Genomic DNA, 22,445 nt, shown 5'->3' with positions numbered 1-22,445 from the left:
GTCATGAGGTAATTTAAGGGGATTACTGAGAAACTAGATAAAGAGATATCTCTTTATATATTACTTATTAACAATACTTTTGAACACAAGTATTTAATTTTAAAAAAAGAACAATATAGGGATAGGAGATTAGGAGGTACAAACTATTATTATAAAATGAGCTATAAGGATATATTGCATAGCACAGAAAATATAGCCAATATTTTAGAATAACTATAAATGGAGTATAACCTTTAAACATTGTGAGTCACTATATTTTACACCTGTAACTTATATAATATTACACATCAACTCTACTTCCATTAAAAATGCTATTTTAGTGAATAAAACACTAAGCAGTAAAATTTTTAAAAAAGAACTTAGAAGAGAACTTAAAAATAAAGACATAAAGAGCAGGTTGAAACAGCGCAGAAATCTGGCAATTAAGAGGCCATTGATAACTTTCAAAATAGCACTTTTTCTACCCATTCTCAGTGGAGGCAAAGCCTTATTAATCCTACTATCTCTTTTTCTGTTTTTCAAAATCTCAGGATAAGTCTATTTCAATTGTAGCTAATGGCAGTAATGCAGCACCAGAAAATGCCTTTTGTAAGGAGAAGCAACTTTGAATCCTAAATCGGTACTCAAGTCTTAAATTACTGATAACACTGACCACCCACCAGACTAAATGGTTTTTTTTTACGTGATTGGAAAGCAACAGATTGATTTCAATTCTATCTTGTCAAATCTACAAAAAAGTTCCCACAGTTCATTTAGCAACTAATAGCGTACATCCTTCTATTTGGTATTACTCCTCCTCCTTAACACCGGGCAATTAATTTTGCCTTTCTCTGGGAAACGTTTTTAACAAAGGAAATAGAGTCATAAATCAGTTTCGGATAGGAAATCATACAACTATTTCTACCTAGGGCTTTGAATTTAGAAACTTTCCTCAGAAATTGTTGAAATATAACAAAGTCCAAACTCAGAAATAACTTAAATTTAATTATCTTAGTTGCACTCAAATAACAAATTCTATTTTCTGTCTTGTTTTCTTTCTTCCCCAGAAGGCTTCTCCAACCCTAATCCATAACTTAATGCATTCATCTCACCTATAAAATCACTGGCAGGTATGATGCCGGCTTTGGCGGCTCCAGTCCCCTAATCCTGACCCATTTCTTGCCAAAGAATTCAGTTTCTTCAGAAACCAAGTAACAGACATTTCAATTTCTAACCATCATTAGCGTATTTTCATGTACTAATACTCAACATAAAAACACCTTTTAAAATTACAGAAATTTTTACTGTACTTAAGATCAATTGCACTAACCTGTATTTCATAAACCTTGGGCTACTTTCTTAAAAATGAATTATTATTTTAATATGTTTTTCACTTATTATTCAGAATAATTATTCATATAATTAAATATTTTACAATTAGGTAAGAAAGGTGGAAAATAGTTTTGCTATTCTTGTTCTTTGTTCTCTCTTCTACTTGGTGTGCCTGAGTCAAAATTTTAGAATATTGAAAATTTAATCTTTCAAACCCAAACCAAATTTAAAGGTAATAATAACAACCAGCCAAAACAATTTCGGTCCAGAGCTTTGCATGGTCCGGGGAACAGTTCTCTGAGTGGGCCATTTGGAGTGGGATTTGCCCACCCGCCTCCACTCCTTCTGCCTCATATACTGAAGATAGAGACAAAGAAACCAACTCAAGTCTTTCCAAAGTGTATTTATAAATAGAGAATTTGTAATCAGAAAAACAATAACGATATATAATAGAAGTAACATGATTCTTCAGAACCAGTATCTTGTTCTAAAGCAATATTTAAAAAAGAAGGTAAGGGGCTTCCCTGGTGGCGCAGTGGTTGAGAGTCCGTCTGCCGATGCAGGGGACACGGGTTCGGGCCCCAGTCCGGGGAAATCCCACATGCCGCGGAGCGACTGGGCCCGTGAGCCATGGCCGCTGAGCCTGCGCGTCCGGAGCCTGTGCTCCGCAACGGGAGAGGCCACAACAGGGAGAGGCCCGCATACCGAAAAAACAAACAAACAAAAAAAAAAAAACCTAAGAAGGTTAGCTATAAACCCTGGCCCTCTTTTTTATTGATCTCCTATTTTAATTTGTTAAAATAAAATCCATGGCCTTTTGAGTCAAACCGTCTCTTTAATTTCAGATTTAAAGATAACAAGCCTCTTTTTAAATGGAATATTGGCACACAGACACCACACAGTCTGGCTTATTACAACTGTTCTCTGTTGGTGAAGTGGCACATTTGCAATCCCCACCATAGCAATCTTCACCATTTCACAGAATATCATTCAATTGTACATCCCTAGGTGAGCAACAAGAATGGGCACTTGAGCTCAGGAGCAAAGCGTTTGTGGGGAAATCCTAGGTCAGAACCCCTAAAAGGGGAGACTAACTTGAGGATGCCCAAATAACCTGAGGTTTACCTTGGCCACCTCCCCTGGCTTTCTGACTGCCTGGGGGAAAAGTCTCTCTGGAAACTCTTTTGAGGTTATTGGGGGAATCCTAGGACAAACACACTGCTTGCTTTTGCAGGAGGACTTGCCCCATACCCTACCCAGCTAGCTGTCTCACAACCTAGCTGGACTAAAAAACCTTCAAGAAAAACGGGATAGACTGACATTTGCATTTCTACTTCCACCTATTCTTATGCACAAAATATGTAGGTAGAGCCCTCTTTCTCACACCCCAATAGATTCTGCTGTCCTTGAAACCCATCTGGTAGCTGCAGTGACTACAATGAAGGGAGTTATCGGAAACCATATTGGTACTGGGCTTAAAGGATTTTTCATGCCATGCATTTTGGGGAAGGACACAGATAACAGTCCAAACGTGGTATAAAGCAATGCCCTTTCTGGGTCCTTGAAAAAATCAGTCACGGAACACAGGTGGTGGACAGGAGCTGACAAGAGCTGGTTTGTTAATGAGCACAGCATCCCCGGCGGGGGGGGGGGGAATCAATGAAATGATTGACAAGAGAAGATGGTAAATGAAGGGAGAAGTGGGGACAAGTGCTGCTCAACCCAAGCTGAACTCCAGGAGGTAAATTTCTCCTCTAATTTGAGATTCTTTCTAAAGGTTCAGTATTGAAGTGGATGTTTGACGTTGAAATGTGCAGACCCATTCTGATAACTGGAAAGGGAGGAGGCTGAGGAACGCAAAAGGAGAAGGAACATTTCCGATTACTTCTCCAGGCTGCTGACAAGAACCTGCTGCTCGCAAACCACAAATTAACCAAGCGAAGGTTGAAGGTAGCAACGTAAAAGTGCAACTCAAATTATTTTACATTCGGAATCCTCTTCAATATCTAAGCGAGTGTAGCACAGCAATGGTTGATTATCTTAAGATTACAGAGGCTGACCGCCTTCTTTGTTTGCCCAGTAACACCGCTCCTCCAATAATCTCAAGCACTTGGCTGATTAACATTTCAATTTCAGTTGTTGCTCCTTTTCCCATTGCAGAAGGCGGCAGGGATATTCCCCTTCTTCCCTCTGTATTACAAACCCCATTACTAACCAAGCAGAAAGCACCGCGCAGTGTGGCCGAGGCTAATAATAGCCGGGCTGCTTACCTTCTCCGGAGGGATCGAATCAGCGCATGTCCCCGGCGCCGGCTGCCCCGGGGCCGCAGTGCCGCCGCGCCGGGTCTGTGTGTGGTCACCTCGGCCGGCCCCCACCCCACCTGCCACCTGCAGCAGCTGCTCCCGGCGCTGAGCTCCGGCCGCCGGAAGTCATCCCCCGCCCCTGGCCGGATCGCCACATTCCGCGCCAGCCGCGGGGGGAGAGGGGCCTCTCCCGGCACCGGCTCCTGGAAACTGCGCTCAACGATCGCTACCCTTCCCGGTTGTAGGGTTATTTTCTAGGAATGCTTTTACAGAAGAAGCGTCGCCGGCTGGTGGACCGAGAGAGAAGAGCCAGAGTGACTTTCCCTGCAGAGCGTCTTTCCTCTGAGCGCTCCCCTGTCACTCCCGCGGCATGGACGGCTCCATTCCGCTGTGTGGGTTTTCCACCCTCTTCATCTTCCTTATCTGTATTGTTCATTTCGCTGAATTTCAGAGTGGGATTAGCTCTTAAGATATCATTCAAACACTCCGAAAATATTTTAAATTGGCGACTAGTTTTTCTAAGCCCCTTGTAGCCGAGCTCCACTTCCCCCACACACACACACACAGTTACTCGCACGTACACACCCAGCCAAACCACTCACAATTAGGAAAGCTGGGACCTCTCGCCCTCTTGCTTACGTAATGGAACAGGAAACTCCCAAAGGAGTGGGGAAGTAGGACCGGCTAGCGAAAGCACTCGAGGAAAGAGAGAGGGGTCGCCCCAAGATTTTGTTGCTGTTTAGTGGTGTCCTTAGTGGACAGATGTTCCCCCTCTAACCCTCTGGCCTCGCCCCAAGTGGAATGGCTGGTCTGGTGACAGCTGTAACATTTGAAAACAAAGAAGCTGAAGCCACATTAACAGATGGCTGCATCTCTTTCTTTCCCGAAGGATTGATCAGAATTGGCTTTAAGAATCATATTAGCATATACGTATATAATAAGCCCTTTCCTTCTCTCTTTAAATTGGCACCAGCTATTAACAGGTTTCTCTCTCTCTCTCATCTTCCTCCCTCCCTCCTTCCCTCCCTCCCTCTCCTAAGCTGACCAGATCATCAGTTTCCGGATTTAAGGGGGAAAAAAGGCCAAGGATGTGCTCTCTTTACAGCTGAACCAGGGTTTATTTTCCCAGTGTTGAGCCATTCCCAAGTAGAGAGGCTCTTTGACACTAGGGTTCTCTGTGAGTGAACTTCTCACATTCAGCTTGCTTTTGGAATTGCCCATCACTAGGTCCAGGCCAGTTTTATCCTTGGATTTGTCCAGCAACCTAAACAGTATAATTGCACAAGGCCAAGGCAGTACTTTTACTCTAGGAAGCCTTCCCAACTCTCTGTTTAGCAGTTCCAAAATTAGGAGGTAGTGTAGCAAACAGTTTCAACAAGGCTCAGTAAGAATTCTTGACCCTAGAATGCGGGCTTTTTAAAAGCTGGAACAACCTAATTCATCTCTCTGTGTTTCACTTTCATAAAATTAGACCTCACCAAAGAGCAGGAGATTCTTAATATGTATCAAAGTGTATGTGGAATCTGGATGGGAATATTACATCTTTAATTTCACTAACCTCTAACTGCAATTTAGTATTTAGCATGTCCTTTAAATCTAAATGCAGACAACAAACCACAATAATATTAGGAGTACCTGTGCCTATATCCCCAGCAGATATCACAGACAATTTCCTAAGGCAGTTTTATAGATATCTCAAAGTATCACTACTCTGATGTCACAATCAAATCATTACCTTTTTTGTTTTATCTAATAGACTATATCTATTTTAGAATGGTTTTAGATATACAGAAAAATTAAGGGGATAATACAGAGTTCTTATATATCTCATTCCCAATTTGCTCTATTATTGACACCGTACACTAGTGTGGTACCTTTTTTACAATTAATGAGCCAATATTAATAAAATAATATTAACCAGAGTCTGTACTTTATTCAGATTTCCTTGGCTTTTGCCTAGTGTCCTTAATTCCATTTCAGGCTTCCATCCAGGACACCACATTACATTTAGTTATCAAGCCCTCTTAGGCTCCTCTGGGCTGTGGTAGTTTCTCAGGCTTTTCTTGTTTTTGATAACCTTGACAGTTATTTATTTATTTATTTATTTATTTATTTATTTATTTATGGCTGTGTTGGGTGTTCGTTGCTGCGCACGGGCTTTCTCTAGTTGCAGAGAGCGGGGGTTACTCTTTGTTGCAGTGCGCCGGCCTCTGATTGAAGTGGCCTCTCTCGTTGTGGAGCACGGGCTGTAGGCGCCTGGGCCTCCGTAGTTGCAGCACATGGGCTCAGTAGTTGTGGCTCACGGGTTTAGTTGCTCCCTGGCATGTGGGATCTTCCCAGGCCAGTGCTCGAACCCGTGTCCCCTGCATTGGCAGGTGGGCTCTCAACCACTGCGCCACCAGGGAAGCCCCAACCTTGACGGTTTTGAGGAGCAGTGATCAAGTGTTTTGTAGCATACCTCACTAATGTAAACCGTCCAATGCTTTTTTCATGGTAAGGCTGGGATTATGGTTTATTGGGAGGACAACCAGATAAAGTGCCTTTTTTATAACATCTTATCAAGGGTACATGCTATCCACGTGATTTGACTGTTGATGTTGACCTTGATAACCTGGCTGAGGTCGTGTCTCAGATTTCCCCACTGGAAAGTCACTCCTCCACCCCTTCCACACTACACTTGTTGGAAGGAAGTCACTATGTGAAGCACAAACCCAAAGAGTGGAGAGTTATGATCCACCTCCTTGAGGACAGAGTATGTACATAAAATATTTGGAATTCTTCCACACAGAGTTGTCTATTTCCCCCCAAATATTAATTTATTCAATTATTGATATTTATTTATATCAGTATAGACTCGTGGATATCTATTTTATCCTTTGGGTTATAATCCAATACTACTTTATTTTGTTGTTTGAATTGTTCCAGCTCTGGCCATTGGGAGCTTTTGCTTTTGGCGCCTGTGCTCCTTTGACATACTCCCTTTGGGGTGTGTGAGTTTGTGTGTGTCTGTGTATCTGTGTGTATATGTGTTTAGCATGCATGTGTGTGTGTGTGTTTAACACTTCCTGACTTTCTGGTACCACAAGGTGCTCCAGGCTCGTTTTGTGTATTTCCTGCCCCAGTCCTAGAATCAGTCATTTCTCTGAGGAGCCCTGATTCCTTCTATTGGAGAGTAGTAACAGAAACCAAGAGCTGGGCTCTAGATGTGCTGTTGCTAATGGGCTATTATTTGATTAGGCTCTCTTAACTGAGAGAACAAAGAAATAGATATGTATAGTAACCCATGTATATACACATATCAGTAAACATTTCTATATATAACTATCTATATCTATATTGAGCTGAGTGTATACTGATGTCTGCAACTATAATCCATTAATGCTGAGATTAGTTTAGCTTTCTCCTCGTTTATCTGTAAACTCATACTTCAATATTGAGAAATGTGGCTACCACCATCCACCATCTATTTATTTAATTGTTCAATTTCAGTACACATGTATCAGAATTGTTAACCCATCACCCCAACATCACTATTTTTAAGTATAGTAGTTAGTAGAGTCTCTGTTATATCTTGCTATTTAATGAGTTTAAATACCCATTCGTTTCTATATCACAAATTTGCTTTTTAAAATATTCTAATGACTGCATTTAAAACATAGTAACTAGTTTCTTTTGAGATTCTATGTATTATATTTTATGAATTTAAAAGTGTTATTTTAAGACTATTTAAATGGGCTACTCCATATTGTCAAAGGGATCCACAGTAAAAAGAAGGTTAGGATCTCAACCTCACAAAGATTATTGTCAGTTTATAAGGAGATGATATGAAATTGTCTGGTGCAAATGTTGGGAGCTCATGCTTGATAGGTGTTAGCTTTGTCCACTTGGGCAGGCTTCTTTCTCCTTTAAAGTTCTAAATACCTTGGAAGAGAGAACATGCTAAACCTTATGGTTAATAATTTATAATGTAGTGGAAGGATTTGCTAGGTATCAGTGTTGGAGGTAAAGGTCCATATAAGGTTGACAGAGGATGAGAAGAAGACAAGGATGACCCTGAAGGTCAGGGGTTTTGTAGTTGAACAGACTGGGGATTGGATCCTTCCATTCACAGCCTGACTTTGTCTCATTTTTGAAATAAGGAGAACAATGGCTATTACATAGGCTTGTCCTTAAGAGTGAAAGTAGATGTTTAATCTTTTCTTTCAATTTGTTTGAGACAGTGGGGATTAAGTGTGGCGATTTGGGACAGTTACATAACATATTGGATTGTCCTTCCTTGTATAGTTTTCACTCTGTGAAGCCAGACTCACTGGAGGTATAGATAGTTTCTCATGATAATTCAGGCTCCTTCATCCATGAAAGTACTCTTGCCAGGTGCTTTTTACTCATAGAAGACAATCAATGTTGATGGTGCTTGGGATAAAACAAAAATTAAAGATATTAAATGGCAGGAATTAACTGCTTCAGATGCTATACCATGGCGAGAGACATAGGGGAAAGAGAAAGAAAAGAAATGAAATGAGAAATGTCTTACGTCAACATGTATGGTTTGAATCTATCTGCTTGGAACTTGACATACACCAGTATGCCAGATAATTTAATTTAATGAATAGTGGCTAGGGTGAGGTGAAATAGATCAGTTTTTTAATCTATGACTTTTCATTGAAGAACGCTTTTTTAAAAAACAATCTTCGGATCATGACTTTGAGGTCTGCAGTAATTCCTTTCTGATATTCTGGAATTACAGATCAAATGGCCTCATGATATCATGCGTCTCCGCAAAGGACAATATGAAAACCTGAGCCAGAGGCCCTGGGTGCCTGAAGCTGTCAGCATTAGGACCACTCCTTTGGTTTAAGGAGTCCTTCCAGAAAGGACTCATTTAAATGCAAATATACTATCAAGAGGGGTAACCATGTATCAAGTATCTGATTAGCAGCCATTAACAATTTAGCAGAGATTAGCTTCTCAGATTTATTATGGAGAGGAGTTGTCAGGGTGATTTGGCCCAGGCATCTGTCATCCACTGACTGCCAGGTCTCCTGCCCTCTTCACTACATAGGGATCTGCCTAAAGCTGGGAATTTAGTTTACTAGGAAAGAATTGGGCACTCACCGCATGACAATCAATATTGTTTTACATAATTCTGACTTATGAGAAAGGGTAGGAGGAGAATTTCTATAATAATAGTACCTTTGTGTGTGTGTGTGTGGGGGGGGGGGGGTAGCTGCTCAGCTTAGGTTGATTAATCATACTCTACAGAAATCTTAAAATTTTATGATAATCATCTACCCTTTCAATGAGGCCAGAAATTATATCATGTAAAATATGCACAAATGTAGTCTAGGGATGGCAAAGCTATAGTAATAGAAATAGAATTGCGTTCAAGTAATTATAGCTGGACTAAAAATTTCCTGCATTAATATGAAAGCACGGATACAAGAGTACAAGAAAATGATCATTCATATGAAGATTGATATTTCATATTGAATATCTGTAACAGAAATAGGAAAATGGAAGAAGGGAAATGACTACAAACAGAACAGTAACTGTTTCTTTAGACATCGCTAAGAATTCACCTTGTTTTTACTGGCAAGGAGTTCACATATAATACCAGACCTATATAATACAGGTAGTATTCTATAATTGGAAGCCTAGATTTAATTGAGAAATGTATGTGTACTTAAGTGAGATGCTTGGTAAATGGCATATGATACATTCAATAGTGTGGTGTAAGTAATTCTCAAATAAACCCTTTTAAAAATAAATCATCGGGCTTCCCTGGTGGCGCAGTGGTTGGGAGTCCGCCTGCCAATGCAGGGGACACGGGTTCGTGCCCCAGTCTGGGAGGATCCCACATGCCGCAGAGCGGCAAGGCCCGTGAGCCATGGCCGCTGGGCCTGTGCGTCCGGAGCCTGTGCTCCGCAACGGGAGAGGCCACAACAGTGAGAGGCCCGCGTACCGCAAAAAAAAAAATAAATAAATAAATAAATAAATAAATAAATCATCATGTAGAAGTCATGAAATAAAACAATGTACTTAGGCATTGCTCTTTAAATTTTTTAACCTTAAGTTTTTAAAGAATCTAAGAAAACCAAAAAATCCTTTCTGGAGAAAGGTATACTTTGAATAAAACTTTTGCATTGTAATGAATAGATTATTAAATAGTATTTATAAAGAATTATGTCTCTATAATTATTCATTTTTTAATAAAAATGAATATTCAACTTTTCAAATCAAATTTAAGCTTATAAGAAGAGGAAATTGAAATTTGATTAAAAAGTAAGTTTCAATGAACTGTGTTTGGTCATCAGGCAAGTGGATGTTCATCCATTCAGCAGATATTGATGGAGTGTCTAATATGTGCCGCTGTTCTAGGCACTAGAGCAGTAGGCTCTAGGAGTGAACAAATAAATCTCGTCTTTATGGATCTTATGTTCCAGTGGAAGGAGACCACCATAAATACATAAATATAGCATGTTAGTGGAAGGACCATGAAGGAGCAGCATAATGATGCAAGGTTTAGGGCAAGTATATAGGGTGGTCAGGGAACATTTGAGCAGAGATTTGAAAAAAGTATGGGAGCAAACCGTATGAATACACTGAAAGAGAGGCTTGGTGTATGCAGGTGGGTGGGCTTATACTTTATGTGTTCCAAAGACTAGGAGGTTAGTTGGTTTGTAGTGAAATGATCAAAGGGGAAATTGTTAGAAGATAAGGTTAGAAAGCTAGGTTAGCAAAAAATCACTTAGGGTCTTTTAGGCGATGGTCAAGAGAGAACTTTAGAGGATTAAGAATTTGGTTTTGGACATACTAAATTTGTGATGGCATGTGTGGACATGTGAAGTAGACAACTGGATATACTAGTCTGAATTTCAGCAGCAAGAGATTATCATGGCTGTAGATGAAAATTGGTAAATCATCATGGTATTTAAAGTCTCTAGATTTACAGATGAAATCACTTTATAAGTAGGCATAGGCAGAGAATACATGATGTTGAAGGACTGAGCCAGGAGACACTCCATCCTCTAGAGGATTCGGCAAAGGATATAAGAAGTGAGCAGGGAGATAAGACGAACTGTCTCATGAGCCAAGTGGTAGGTGTTAGAAGGAAGAGGGAGTTATTATTAATCCTACTGGTAGATTAAGATGAGAACTGATCACTTAATCTAGGACTTGGCAACATAGAATAGATATCACTAATAACCTTAAGAAGAGTAGTTTCTGTGTAGTGGAGAGGACAAAAATAGGTAAGTGGGAGATAAGGAAATGAAACGTTAAGTAGAGCTGTGTTGTTTGAGTCGTTTTGCTCTAAAGAGGAGCAGAGCAATGGGGCAATGGTTAGAATTGGACATGGGAAGAGAGAAAGACTTTTTCCCTTTAAGAGGAGAGGTATTAGACCTTTGCATGCTAATGAAAGCATCTGGTAGAGAGCAAATAATGGAAGATACAGGGAAGAGGAGACACAGTAGAAGAGAAATCCCTGATTCGGCCAGAAGGGAGGTATCCAGTGCAGAGTAGAGGGTTCGGCCTTAGAACAGAGGACAAACATTTCTTCTGCCAAAGGAAGAAGGAAGGCAGCACACGTGGTTTCAGATAGATCCAGGTAGGATGGTAGACTTGGTGTTTGGAATTCACGGATATTCTATTTTGATCCCTCCTGTATTCTCAGTGAATTAGGAAGCAGCTGAGAATTTAGAGGAAGATATGTTATAGACGTAAAGAAAGAGGAGTTATGAAATTGTTCTCTAGGACAGAAGAGAATTGATTCAGCAATCAGTTTTCTAGTAAGTACTAAGAGTTCACATGGGGTAAAATGATTATGAATTTAAATGAGGCAAATTAGAAAGGCTGCTCATTTTTTTCTCCAGCCATGTTTAGTTGTTTGGCCCAGACGCTGAATTGGCATAAGTTCTATTTCACTAGGGCTGGCATTTTGCACTGCCAATATGACTAAGAGTGAGGGCCAAGGGACTTCACAGTGTCTCTGCAAAAGAGTGCTTCTAATGACAGACCATGGGCTCTAATCAGGGTAAGCAGAGAACTGAGGAATTACGCCTTGAGCGCTACACTTGATTTTAACTGCAGGTTGGAACACAAAACTGAAAATCTTGACTGATAATGATATGGTAAGGGCAAACACAGATAGAACCTCCACATTTCACTCTGTTACACAGGAATTCTCCATGTTTCTTTCAGCTAAATTCCTGTCTCTCATTTCTTGATCCTTAATTCAGTGACATTATCTGAGGGGAGGTATGCATTTTTGATAAAGTCTTTCAGAAATGCATTTTACAAGACTACTTTTAATTTTAAAGTTGTTAGACTAGAAATAAGTTTAACAGAACTTGCAATGTTTTCAAGTGCTTTTCTTTTCTCTAAAGAGACATTTGTTTGACTATTACACCGAATACCATCCTTCAGGTGTTCTTCCTGGCATTGAAAATAGGAGTAAAATGTAACAATTAAACAAACATCTTATCTTCAAACAGATATGGATCACTGTTTTCTTTCTAATATGGGCCAAATCTTGCTATTGACACCATGTCCATTTTTTCCCCAGTGTAACTAGTTTTCCCTTCGTTGTGTGTATGAGACATGTTTGCCCCCTCATGGATGAATCTGGAACTGTCACCGTGAACTTTTTCTTGTTTTTATAGGGAAAAATAGACTGAAAGTATAGATATTGTGGTCAATGGGAATTATTTTTGAAGGAAATGTTGAGGCTGACCAAAAGAGGTTGAAATCACTAGATGTTTAACCTTCAATTAGTTTCAGAACTTGGGATTATGTTAAGAACCACACTTTAAGTGAATCTGGAAGAAGATGATAGACAAAAAAGTTTAAATTTTGACATCCTTTAAAAATATGAGAACACAGAATTGTGAAGAAAGCTAGTCTCACTCTTATTTAAATATTAAAATGCTTAATGTTTGTAACTTAACTCAGAAGGATGAGATGGCTTTTCTTAAATTAGTTTAAGATTATATAAATATAAATGAAGGAAAACCTGCCATTGATTAATCTTCACTTGCTACATATAGAATTATACAAGTTATGAGAAAGTCCATTCTTAGGACTGTGGGAACAACAATGAATCTGACTTTCCCTTAAGTGTTTTCCCTAACATTCTAGAAAAAATAACTTCAATGTGCCGATTTAGACATTTATGACTTATTTGCTTGTCACTGTTTCCGTTTCTAGGAATAAGACCCAGTTTCTTTCCTCAAAAGAGTTGCAAGTTGATATAGAGCCAAAAATTGCAATAAAGTGTAATCAATTCCACTGCAGAAGTTTGTACTTGATATAAATTAATAGAAGTGCAAGCAATGTATTTGAAGTTCATTCTAGAGGAGTAGTTCAGAATAGCTTCATAGAGGAGAAGACCTGAGCTATCTTGGGAGATGTTTAAACAGATGAGGCGTGGAGCCGGAGTTGGGAAGGCAAAGGCAGTGTAGCCTTAGAGTGCAAATGTTCACAGACATGATCTTGTGGCTTATTCACCATTCTTACCGACCTAAGAAGGACACCTGCTGGTAGCTTCATCATCATCATCATCACCATCATGTTAATAAAGAATGGATATTTTTGTCAGGTAGTCAAACAAGCTCTTTACATGTAGCACCTAGATGTTTTCTACAATCCACCTTATGAGTTCAATCATTGTAATTATTCTCATTTTTCACATACAAAAATGAAGACTTAGAGAGATTAAGTAATTTGTTCAAATCTTGGTGTGTGCCCTTTCAACTCCATGCTCTGTACCTCTGTGCTTAACAGGCTTGGATGATTTGCCCATATTAAGGGCTCAGATATTGGTTGATAAGTATAATAATCTCATAAAAGGTAAAGTGAAGTAATCTGCTTTGATGTTTATGATGCAGTTTGGTGAATGCACTTAAGTGCCAATAGATGAATAATAAAAGTTAGAAACACACAAAACATAGAGAATAAAAATTCATATATGTATGTCTGTTGGGAACAAAAAATCCTCTTGAATGTCTAACTTCTTAGTAAATATCAGGATATCACATACACATCATTAGGCAGCATCAATGGAGTATCCTCTGTACCCTGCAAGAGGGCACTGTTACAGATGCACAGAAAGAAAATTCATATTTCCTGCACATTATAAATAAGGACATACTATGATCACTCTTTAAGAATGAAGTAATTTGAATTTTTAACATTTCCTTATCAATTGGTGTATATGAATCATGTTAGGTGAAGAATTATTGGTTGATTGGACATTTTATGTTTTAATTCTTTTCAGAAAACAGTAAACAAATCCCTTTAGGATCAAAATATCACATTCAGCAAATGAGCTATTATACTGAAGAAAGTGATGAATTCAGTAAAGTGTCTGCAATCTAAAATATTGTTATAGAAGAAGTAATTGAAGGAACTGGGAATAGATGACATGAAGCAAGACCAGGAGAGAAGTAGGTGGTCGCTCTAAACTATTTTAGGAGTTGTCCTATGAAAAAGGGTTTAGACTGTCCCACACTGAAGATTTTAGACCAAGTAGACAGGTTTAGGTTGATAAAAGGATGAATATTTTGACAAGTAGAACCTTTCAACTCTAAAATGGACCGACTGCATTTTAAACTCAAGAACTCCCTGTTACTGAAGTGCTTTAACAGAGGTTGAAGTTAAGCAGTTGGAAAAGGAAGAGGCTTTACAGTGAGAAAATTCTATGATTCTATGGTTTTCAACTCATAAATTTGTGTAGTTCATCCATTTTATTCATTGTATACACTTAAGTATATTGTTCCTTGAAATGGCCAAAGTTGTTTCCTGTGCCACACACTATGAATGCTAGGGTTGGTCCTGTGTAAATCTTACCCCCATTGAATTAGTATTAACGCTAAACAAGCAGCTTTCTTCCATAAGGAAACAAGAAAAGAGGTTCAGAAATGTCCAAACTAAGTTTCTATAAAACGGTGTTATCAAATCTTATTTATCAAAAAACTTCAAACAGGGGCTTCCCTGGTGGCGCAGTGGTTGAAAGTCCACCTGCCGATGCAGGGGACACGGTTTCGTGCCCTGGTCCGGGAAGATGCCACATGCCGCGTAGCGGCTAGGCCCGTGAGCCATGGCCGCTGAGCCTGCACGTCCGGAGCTTGTGCTCCACAATGGAAGAGGCCACAACAGTGAGAGGCCCGCGTACCGCAAAAAAAAAAAACAAAAAAGGGAAGATGCAGACCTGTATGCTTCAGGATTTTCTCACCAAAACCCCACACAATTGCTTTACTATTCCAGCCAAGTATGGCCTAGCCCTACCCTCATCCCTGTTTTTCTTGGTTTAGTAATAAAGAAAGAGATGGAAATAAAGAAGAGATATTAGGTAGAAAGATATAAAATAGTGGGGAAAATAATATAAGTGAAGTCATGTACCACCACCATTTACTAGAAGTGAACTTTCAGCACCAACATTAATATTTTTTCCTGTTATATCTGTAAATGATAATAACTAATATGTGCATAACAATTTTCAATTTAATCAAATCTTATTTTTATAACTAACTACTTCGCAACAAGTAACACGCTAAGGCAACATCAATAGATGAAAAAAGGTAGTCCCTGGCCCCAAGGAATGTTGCCCAGGAGAACACAGAGATATGTAAAAAATACAATCACAATACAGTGTAGCGAGTGCAACAACCAGGAATGAAGAAGTGCAAGGGTAGCAAAAAGGAGCGTGTGATCACAACACTAAAAAGAAGACTGCACAAAAGACATAATATGTAAACTGAGGTTTGAACAATGAAGTGGGTTGCCCAGGTACCCCATAGGGAGAAAGGAATTCTTGGAGGAGGGAAAAGCATAAATGAAGACAGTGAATTGTTCATATAATCCAGAAGTGAAGTAGGCAATGGTAGGAGAAATGATTGGACACAGGCGTCATGAATACTTGCAGGTCTGCATTTTAGCAAGTCCATTCTAAAGGAAACTTTGAGGATCAACTCGGGGGTGGGGGGCCGCGGTGGGGACAGAACTAGTCATTCCTGCAAGAAACACTGGAACCAGTTTCTACCAACCCACCAATAGAACGACTTCAAAGGCAACATGGTATCACAGAAAGGGTTTGTTTTTTTGTTTGTTTGTTTTTAGTTCATTAGGCCTCACTTAAAATTCTGATTCCACAGTGCGTTTGCTTTGGGATCTTGAACAACACTCATAACCTCTGCAAGTCTCAGTGTAGTAAGTTTATGTGATTACCTTCATCTGTAATATCTCTGCGATGCAATTTTAATGGAAACTCAAGTTCAGGTCAAAGGCAAGTTTCTCTGTAACTTCTCCTCCGAATTGATTCAAAAGCCGTCTCTCCCGTCCTCATTTGGCTTCTCTTATGGAATCTCATAAAAACTTCTAAGATCTCTTTGGGTTTTTGTTGTTGTTGTCTGTTTGTTTGTTTTTTAATTTAAGTATAGTTGATTTACAATGTTGTGTTACTTTCAGGTGTACAGCACAGTGATTCCTTTTTCACATTCTTTTCCCTTATAAGTTATTACAAAATATTGAGTAGAGTTCCCTGTGCCATAGAGGAGATCCTTGTTGTATCTATTCTACGCCTTCTTTGAATGACCACAGCACTTGTTGTCTGTATCAGTTTTATGTCTCTGGTTGCTTTGTGACTGAAAATGAAAAAGTTCTATTTGTTCATGTCCTGGCCCTTCCTTAAAAATCTGTTCATTTATGTATTTCATATTTATTGACTACATCTTAGACACCGTGTTAACTGCTGGTTCTAGATGTTAGTAAAATATAGACCTTCCTGCTCAAAAGGTCACAGTATTTGTGGGAAAACAAAAAAATGAACAACCTATGTCTCAAAGAGCTTTGTACTTCCCAAAGAGAACACACCTAGTAGGTACAATAAATACATGTATCATACATAAATGTATAAATAGTTAATGGGATTAAAAACTAGAGATAACTGCTTTTCGATTCTGAGGAAATGATGATTATATTTCACCAGGAGCTCAACACCACTCTGAGAATGAGGGCTTAACCCCCGTCCTCACTCACTGCATCGCTTTTCTGTATAAAAACACACAAGTCTGTACATACGCTCTAGAAAAAGGCTTATCTGGCATGAATTTCAGATAGCAAGAAGAAAACTTCAAGAGGTTCAGAGAAGCATCCGGAAGCTCACGTGATTATCTGGCACTAATACAACTTGCTTGACAGGAAAATAGAGCTGTAAATCTCACAAAATTAGATCATCTTTGAAGAATTTCAAAACCTCCTGCTATTAATTGGAAATCCTAGAAGAACCGCTTCTTTTAAAGCACACTGATAATATGCTTTACAGCTTAATATTCAGAAGCCTATGTTTTGGCTAAGTGAGCTTCAGGAAAGAAGGAAACTTGAGGTTCAGTTCCGTCTACTCTGGAACCTCTGGTCAAGACATCTACTTCTGTGCTCAGCCATCTTATCACCTGTAAAATGGAGGCAACTCTAAGAACACATAGTTACACAGATGTTGCACAGTTTCACGTGTCATTGTCCTCATTTGTTTCAGAAAAACCAGTAACATCGAAGCTACGACTGCAAAGAGTGCAGTGTTCCTTGGGGTCATCTAGTGCAGCTCTGTCAAAGGAAAGAAAAGGAAAGGGGCCTAGAATAACTATAATTTTCCCAAGAGGACACTATTATTTTATGGTAAATCTGAGTCAAGAACCCTGATCTCTTTGATGCCATTCCATTGTTCTTTCATTAGGTTGTGAACAACCCAGAGAAAGAAAGAGAAATAAAACTCCTATGTGCTGTGTCACTGGTACAGGACGTGACAAGATTGGAATTGGAGAACTACATATTAACAGGTATTTGGGAAATTCTTCAAACTAATTAAGATATATACCAGGTCCATAAAAAACAGTATGTTTTCTCAAGATGATTCTGTAGAATGAACAGAACTGGTAACTGAAGGTGTCTGTGTGCTGCAGTTCCAAACAGGATGGGTGAATGCTTGTTTTCTGGCACCTTGAAGACTCCACAGCAACATACACATTAAAATAAAATTAACATTTCACCTGGGTCGTATTTAATTCTGCATGTTCTTGTAAGTCAGCAAAATATTTCATATATCATTTAAGTTGTCACTCAGTTTTTTTTTTTGTGGTACGTGGGCCTCTCAGTGTTGTGGCCTCTCCCGCTGTGGAGCACAGGCTCCGGACGTGCAGGCTTAGCGGCCATGGCTCACGGGCCTAGCCGCTCCGTGGCATGTGGGATCTTCCCGGACCGGGGCACGAACCCGTGTCCCCTGCATCGGCAGGCGGACTGTCAACCACTGCGCCACCAGGGAAGCCCCTATCCATTCATCTCTTGATGACACTTAGGTTGCTTCCATATCTGGGTAATTGTAAATAATGACGCTCTGAACATTGGGGTGCATGTATCTTTTCAAATACATGTTTTTGAAAACACGTGTTTTTGTTTTTTTCGGATTTATACCCAGGAGTTGAGTTTCGAGGTCATATGGTAGTTCTATTTTTAGTTTTCTGAGAACCCTCCATACTGTTTTCCACAGTGGCTGTGCCAGTTTACATTCCTACCAACACTGTACCAGGGTTCCATTTTCTCTAAAAATTGTAAATTTTCTTCCTAGGTGTAATTGAGATGGTAGTTCAATAATAACATAAGATCAGGTGATGTCTAAAGAAATTTTAGAAAACCTGGATAAAGTAAGAAAACATCTGTTCGCTGGCATCTGAATGTTAGAGAGACACCAAGACATGTGGGCCAAGTTCTGGAGAGAAGGGAAACACAGACGCAAGCTTGACATTTGGTGCAGCTTTTCTCCTTGGGGCATTTGCGGATTCAAATCTTACAGCCTAGGAGCTGAAAAGTCAAGGAGTTCAAAAGACTCTAACCACAGAAGCTGCTGGCATCCCTTGACTTGTAGGTGCAGCACTCTAGTCCTGCCTCTGTGGTCACTGCCTCCGCCTCTTCTTTGTATATAATCTCCTCCTGTCTCTCACTTATAAGTACACTTACAGATGGCACTTAGGGCGAGGATAGTCTCAACTCAAAATCCTTATATCTGCAAAACTTTACCTTGTAAGGTAACATTCTCAGGTCCCAGGGATTAGAGCCTGAGATCTTTGGGGCCACCAGTCAGCCCACTGTAAGCCCTAAACGTCTTCTCTCCTGAGGAAGGTCTAGGCTGGGCAGAAACCCCGACAGACATCTACCAGAGGCCAGATTGAGAGCCCTTTTAGAAGGTCATTTCTCAGCTCATTTGGAACCTTGCTATTGCCCTTTTTTTTTTTTCTTTTCTTTTCGGTACGTGGGTCTCTCACTGTTGCGGCCTCTACCGCTGCGGAGCACAGGCTCTGGACGCACAGGCTCAGCAGCCATGGCTCACGGGCCCAGCCGCTCGGTGGCATGTGAGATCCTCCCGGACTGGAGCACGAACCCGTGTCCCCTGCACTGGCAGGCAGACTCTCAACCACTGCGCCACCAAGGAAGCCCTGACCTTTCTTTTTTCCTCCTGTTTGTCCTCAACAGGGGGAAGCATTAAGAGTAAATGAGGGGCTTCCCTGGTGGTGCAGTGGTTAAGAATCCGCCTGCCAATGCAGGGGACACAGGCTCGAGCCCTGGTCCAGGAAGATCCCACATGCCGCGGAGCAACTAAGCCCGTGCGCCACAACTACTGAGCCTGCGTTCTTGAGCCTGCGAGCCACAACTACTGAAGCCTCCATGCCTAGAGCCTGTGCTCCGCAACAAGAGAAGGCCATGGAATGAGAAGCCCGCGCAATGCAACAAACAGTAGCCCCTGCTCGACACAACTAGAGAAAGCCCGGGCGCAGCAACGAAGACCCAATGCAGCCATAAATTAAAAAAAAAAAAATAATAATAATAAAATAAATGCATTAGCAGATTTTGGGTTTCCTCTCATCGTTAGTGTATTGCTTTCATTCCTAAGACGCTAAAAAATTGGAAACCACTCCACTTACCAGGAACACACTTTGCAACACGGATCCAGGGGAAGCTGTTTTCTTCCGTAGACACTTCATGACCCCAGTTTCCACAACAGCAGGCACTGCTGGCTCTGCCAAGTTGCTGGAGAAGGGCACCTTATCTGCAAAGTCACGAATCCAAATGGGCCCCCATTGGCAAGGGTGGAAGGAAGTTGTTTGGCTTAGCTTCTTGGGGGATCAGAAGATTGGGAGTTCTGGTGGGGGGACTGCAGGTACCTTGCTGTCCCTTGGTACAACGTCAGGGGAAAGAAAGGTCGCTGGTAGCTTCTCAGAGCTACCAGTTGGGGCTGTGCAGAGCGTCTTAGTAAATGCCATTTTGGTTGCAAATAACAGAAACTCAAACCGGCTGAAGCAAAAAAGGGGACATCTACGGGGAAGAAAAGATGGCTCCTGCCTGTCCAGACTCCTCAGCTTTGCTTGCCCGTTGATTCTCTAACCTTCCGCATTTCCTTTCAGTAAACTCCTTTTCTGTTTAAGTTAGCCACAGGAGATTTCTGTTGGTTGCAACCAGAGAATCTTGAGTGATACAAAAAGTCCTAGTGGAACCCAAGGGCAGGCATTAGAATGGGCCTTTCCAAGGAAAGAAACCAAGAACCAGAAAGTCATCAGGAATCAGGGCAACTTTCTGCATCAGTTGGAAAGCCTTCAGCTTTTTTTTTTTTTTTTTTTTCCTTCATGGAGCTCATAATCCATTCATTTATTCAATAAGCAATTATTGAGTGTCTACCCTGTGCCAGGCACCCTGCTAGGTCTTAGAGTTCCATACAGGTGTAAAATATGTCAAGACCCCTGCCCTCAAGTAGCTCACATTCTAGTGAAGATAAGACATGTGAGCACATAGAGTATATTCACAACACAGAATAAGAAGAGCTATGCCATGGACACATATACACCAGCAAACATAAAATAGATAGCTAGTGGGAAGCAGCCGCACAGCACAGGGAGATCAGCTCGGCGCCCCGCGACCACCTAGAGGGGTGGGACAGGGACGGCGGGAGGGAGGGAGACGCAAGAGGGAAGAGACATGGGAACACATGCACATGCATAACTGATTCACCCTGCCACAAAGCAGAAACCGACACACCATTGTAAAGCAACTACACTCCAACAAAGATGCAAAAAAAAAAAAAAACAAGAGCTATGCCAGAGGGATGAAGCATGACTGTCTTCATAGACCTAGAAAGCACAGATGCAATTATCCTGGTAGAGAGGGCCTGGGCAGAGAATCGCAGGTAGGTGAACCTGTGTGCACAGAGAACATGGTGTGTATGAGAAGCTGCAAGTTTGCAACATCCGTGGAGCAAAAGAGTTCTTGCAAAAGTAGTGGGAGACATGGCTGAAGAAATTGGTTGAGGATGAAGCATAAAAAACCCACTGAAGTGTGATCTTTTTTTCCTGAGGAGGCATGGGGGAGCCATGGAAGACTTTTAAGCTGTTTGAGGACATGGTCAATTCTCTGGGTTTCAGAAAAGTCCCTCTGGAGTCTGGAATGTGGTGAAAGCTGGGCTGGACCTTTCACCAGCGGGCATGCTCAGTCGCTCAGGAAAGGTTTTTGCTCTGCCTTGGGAAATTTTTCACGCCGCTCTGGCAGCGGAGCTCGCCCCGCCCACGGCTTCTCCTCACTGGATTGGTTGAACTCAGGGAGGCTACCAGGAGGCCCAGTTGACCTCCCAACTCCACACCCCCGCCCCCGCCCGTTAACGCTCTGGGCGCGCGCTGCCTCCAGCTTTAAATAACAGAAACCTGGATGTGGGTAGATGGTAAAAATTTGGAGCCCCTCCCAAATGAACTCTAGCCATGTGGCTTGCTTTGTCTGATGAGATGTTGGCAAACACATGGCAGGTGGAGACTTGAAAAGTGTGCTTTGGGGCTTTCTCTCTCCTGTTGCTCTTGGAAACCTGTACCCACCACACGTGGCCTGGTCTGGCCTGCTGGGTGATGAGGGACCACACCAGGCAGAATCCGACGTCCCAGATGAGGCCTTTCTAGACCAGGGTTTCTCATTCTCGGTACTATTGACATATTGGATCAAATAAGTCTTGGTTGTGGGCAGCTGTTCTGTGCACTGCAGGATGTTTAGCAGCATCCCTGGCCTCTACCCCGAGATGATAGTATCACCCCCACCCCAGTTTAACAACCAAAGTGTGTCCAGACATTGCCAAATGCCCCCTGGGAGGCAAAATGCCCCCAGTTGAGAACCACTGTCCTAACCCAGCTTGCCTGGCAATGACCAGGCAGGCATGTACGAAGCCACCCTAAACTAGCCCCAGCCAAACCAACCAGACCAGTACAAGTGGCCAGCTTGACGCCTGGAATCATGAGAACTAATAGTCGCCATTTTAAGTCACTAACTTTTGAGTGCTTGGCTCCACAGCACAAACAGGTACATCTGACTACAGTGGCTGAAACTGATAGGACTGATTTATTTCTACAACAGGATGTACAGAGGTAGGCAGTTCAGGTACACTGCAGAGCACAGTGATGCCACTAGGCTCCCACCCAGGCTTTTCATGTCTTTCCACTCCACTGTCCTTTGAGGTGGGCTTTGGTCTCTTGCTTGTTACCTGGTGATCCCCAACATGGCTGCTCCAGCTCCAAGTCCGAGCTCCAGGAGAGGAAAAGGAGACAAGGTAAAGGGACAAAGAGAAAAACTTTCTCCTAGCAAAGCCTTGCCTTTAATTCCAGAAGGGAAGCCCTGCCCAGGGCCTTCACCTGCATGTCACTGGCCAGAACTGAACAACACAGCCAGGTCTAGCTGCAAGGGAGGCTGGGAAATGAGGGCATTTCGCGTGCTGCTTATACAGTAGAGGGAGGCAATGACTAAGGGGCTTGTAGTGTCTGC

At 41.4% G+C, this 22,445-nt stretch overlaps 2 protein-coding genes and 1 pseudogene across 3 annotated transcripts in view; all 3 read right to left on the bottom strand.

The window, feature by feature from the left end:
• The window catches only part of LOC309808828 (centrosomal protein of 78 kDa-like), a 1,511,271-nt pseudogene that overhangs the window by 986,680 nt on the left and 502,146 nt on the right, over positions 1–22,445 (bottom strand). The window lies entirely within an intron of this gene.
• The window catches only part of LOC309807088 (uncharacterized protein), a 457,860-nt gene that overhangs the window by 176,291 nt on the left and 259,124 nt on the right, over positions 1–22,445 (bottom strand). The window lies entirely within an intron of this gene.
• LOC309807991 (forkhead-associated domain-containing protein 1-like) overlaps positions 19,599–22,445 on the bottom strand; it is a gene marked incomplete at its 5' end in the record, with an annotated part of 107,191 nt that continues 104,344 nt past the window's right edge. Inside the window, one exon of the mRNA XM_082627999.1 lies at positions 19,599–19,704. The remainder of the gene's footprint in view (positions 19,705–22,445) is intronic.

This window comes from Mesoplodon mirus, assembly GCF_964341445.2.
Source record: "Mesoplodon mirus genome assembly, chromosome: 7".
Classification (NCBI taxonomy): Eukaryota; Metazoa; Chordata; class Mammalia; order Artiodactyla; family Ziphiidae; genus Mesoplodon; species Mesoplodon mirus.
Note: the sequence above shows the minus strand (reverse complement) of the source record. Positions and strands in the feature narration are given on the sequence as shown.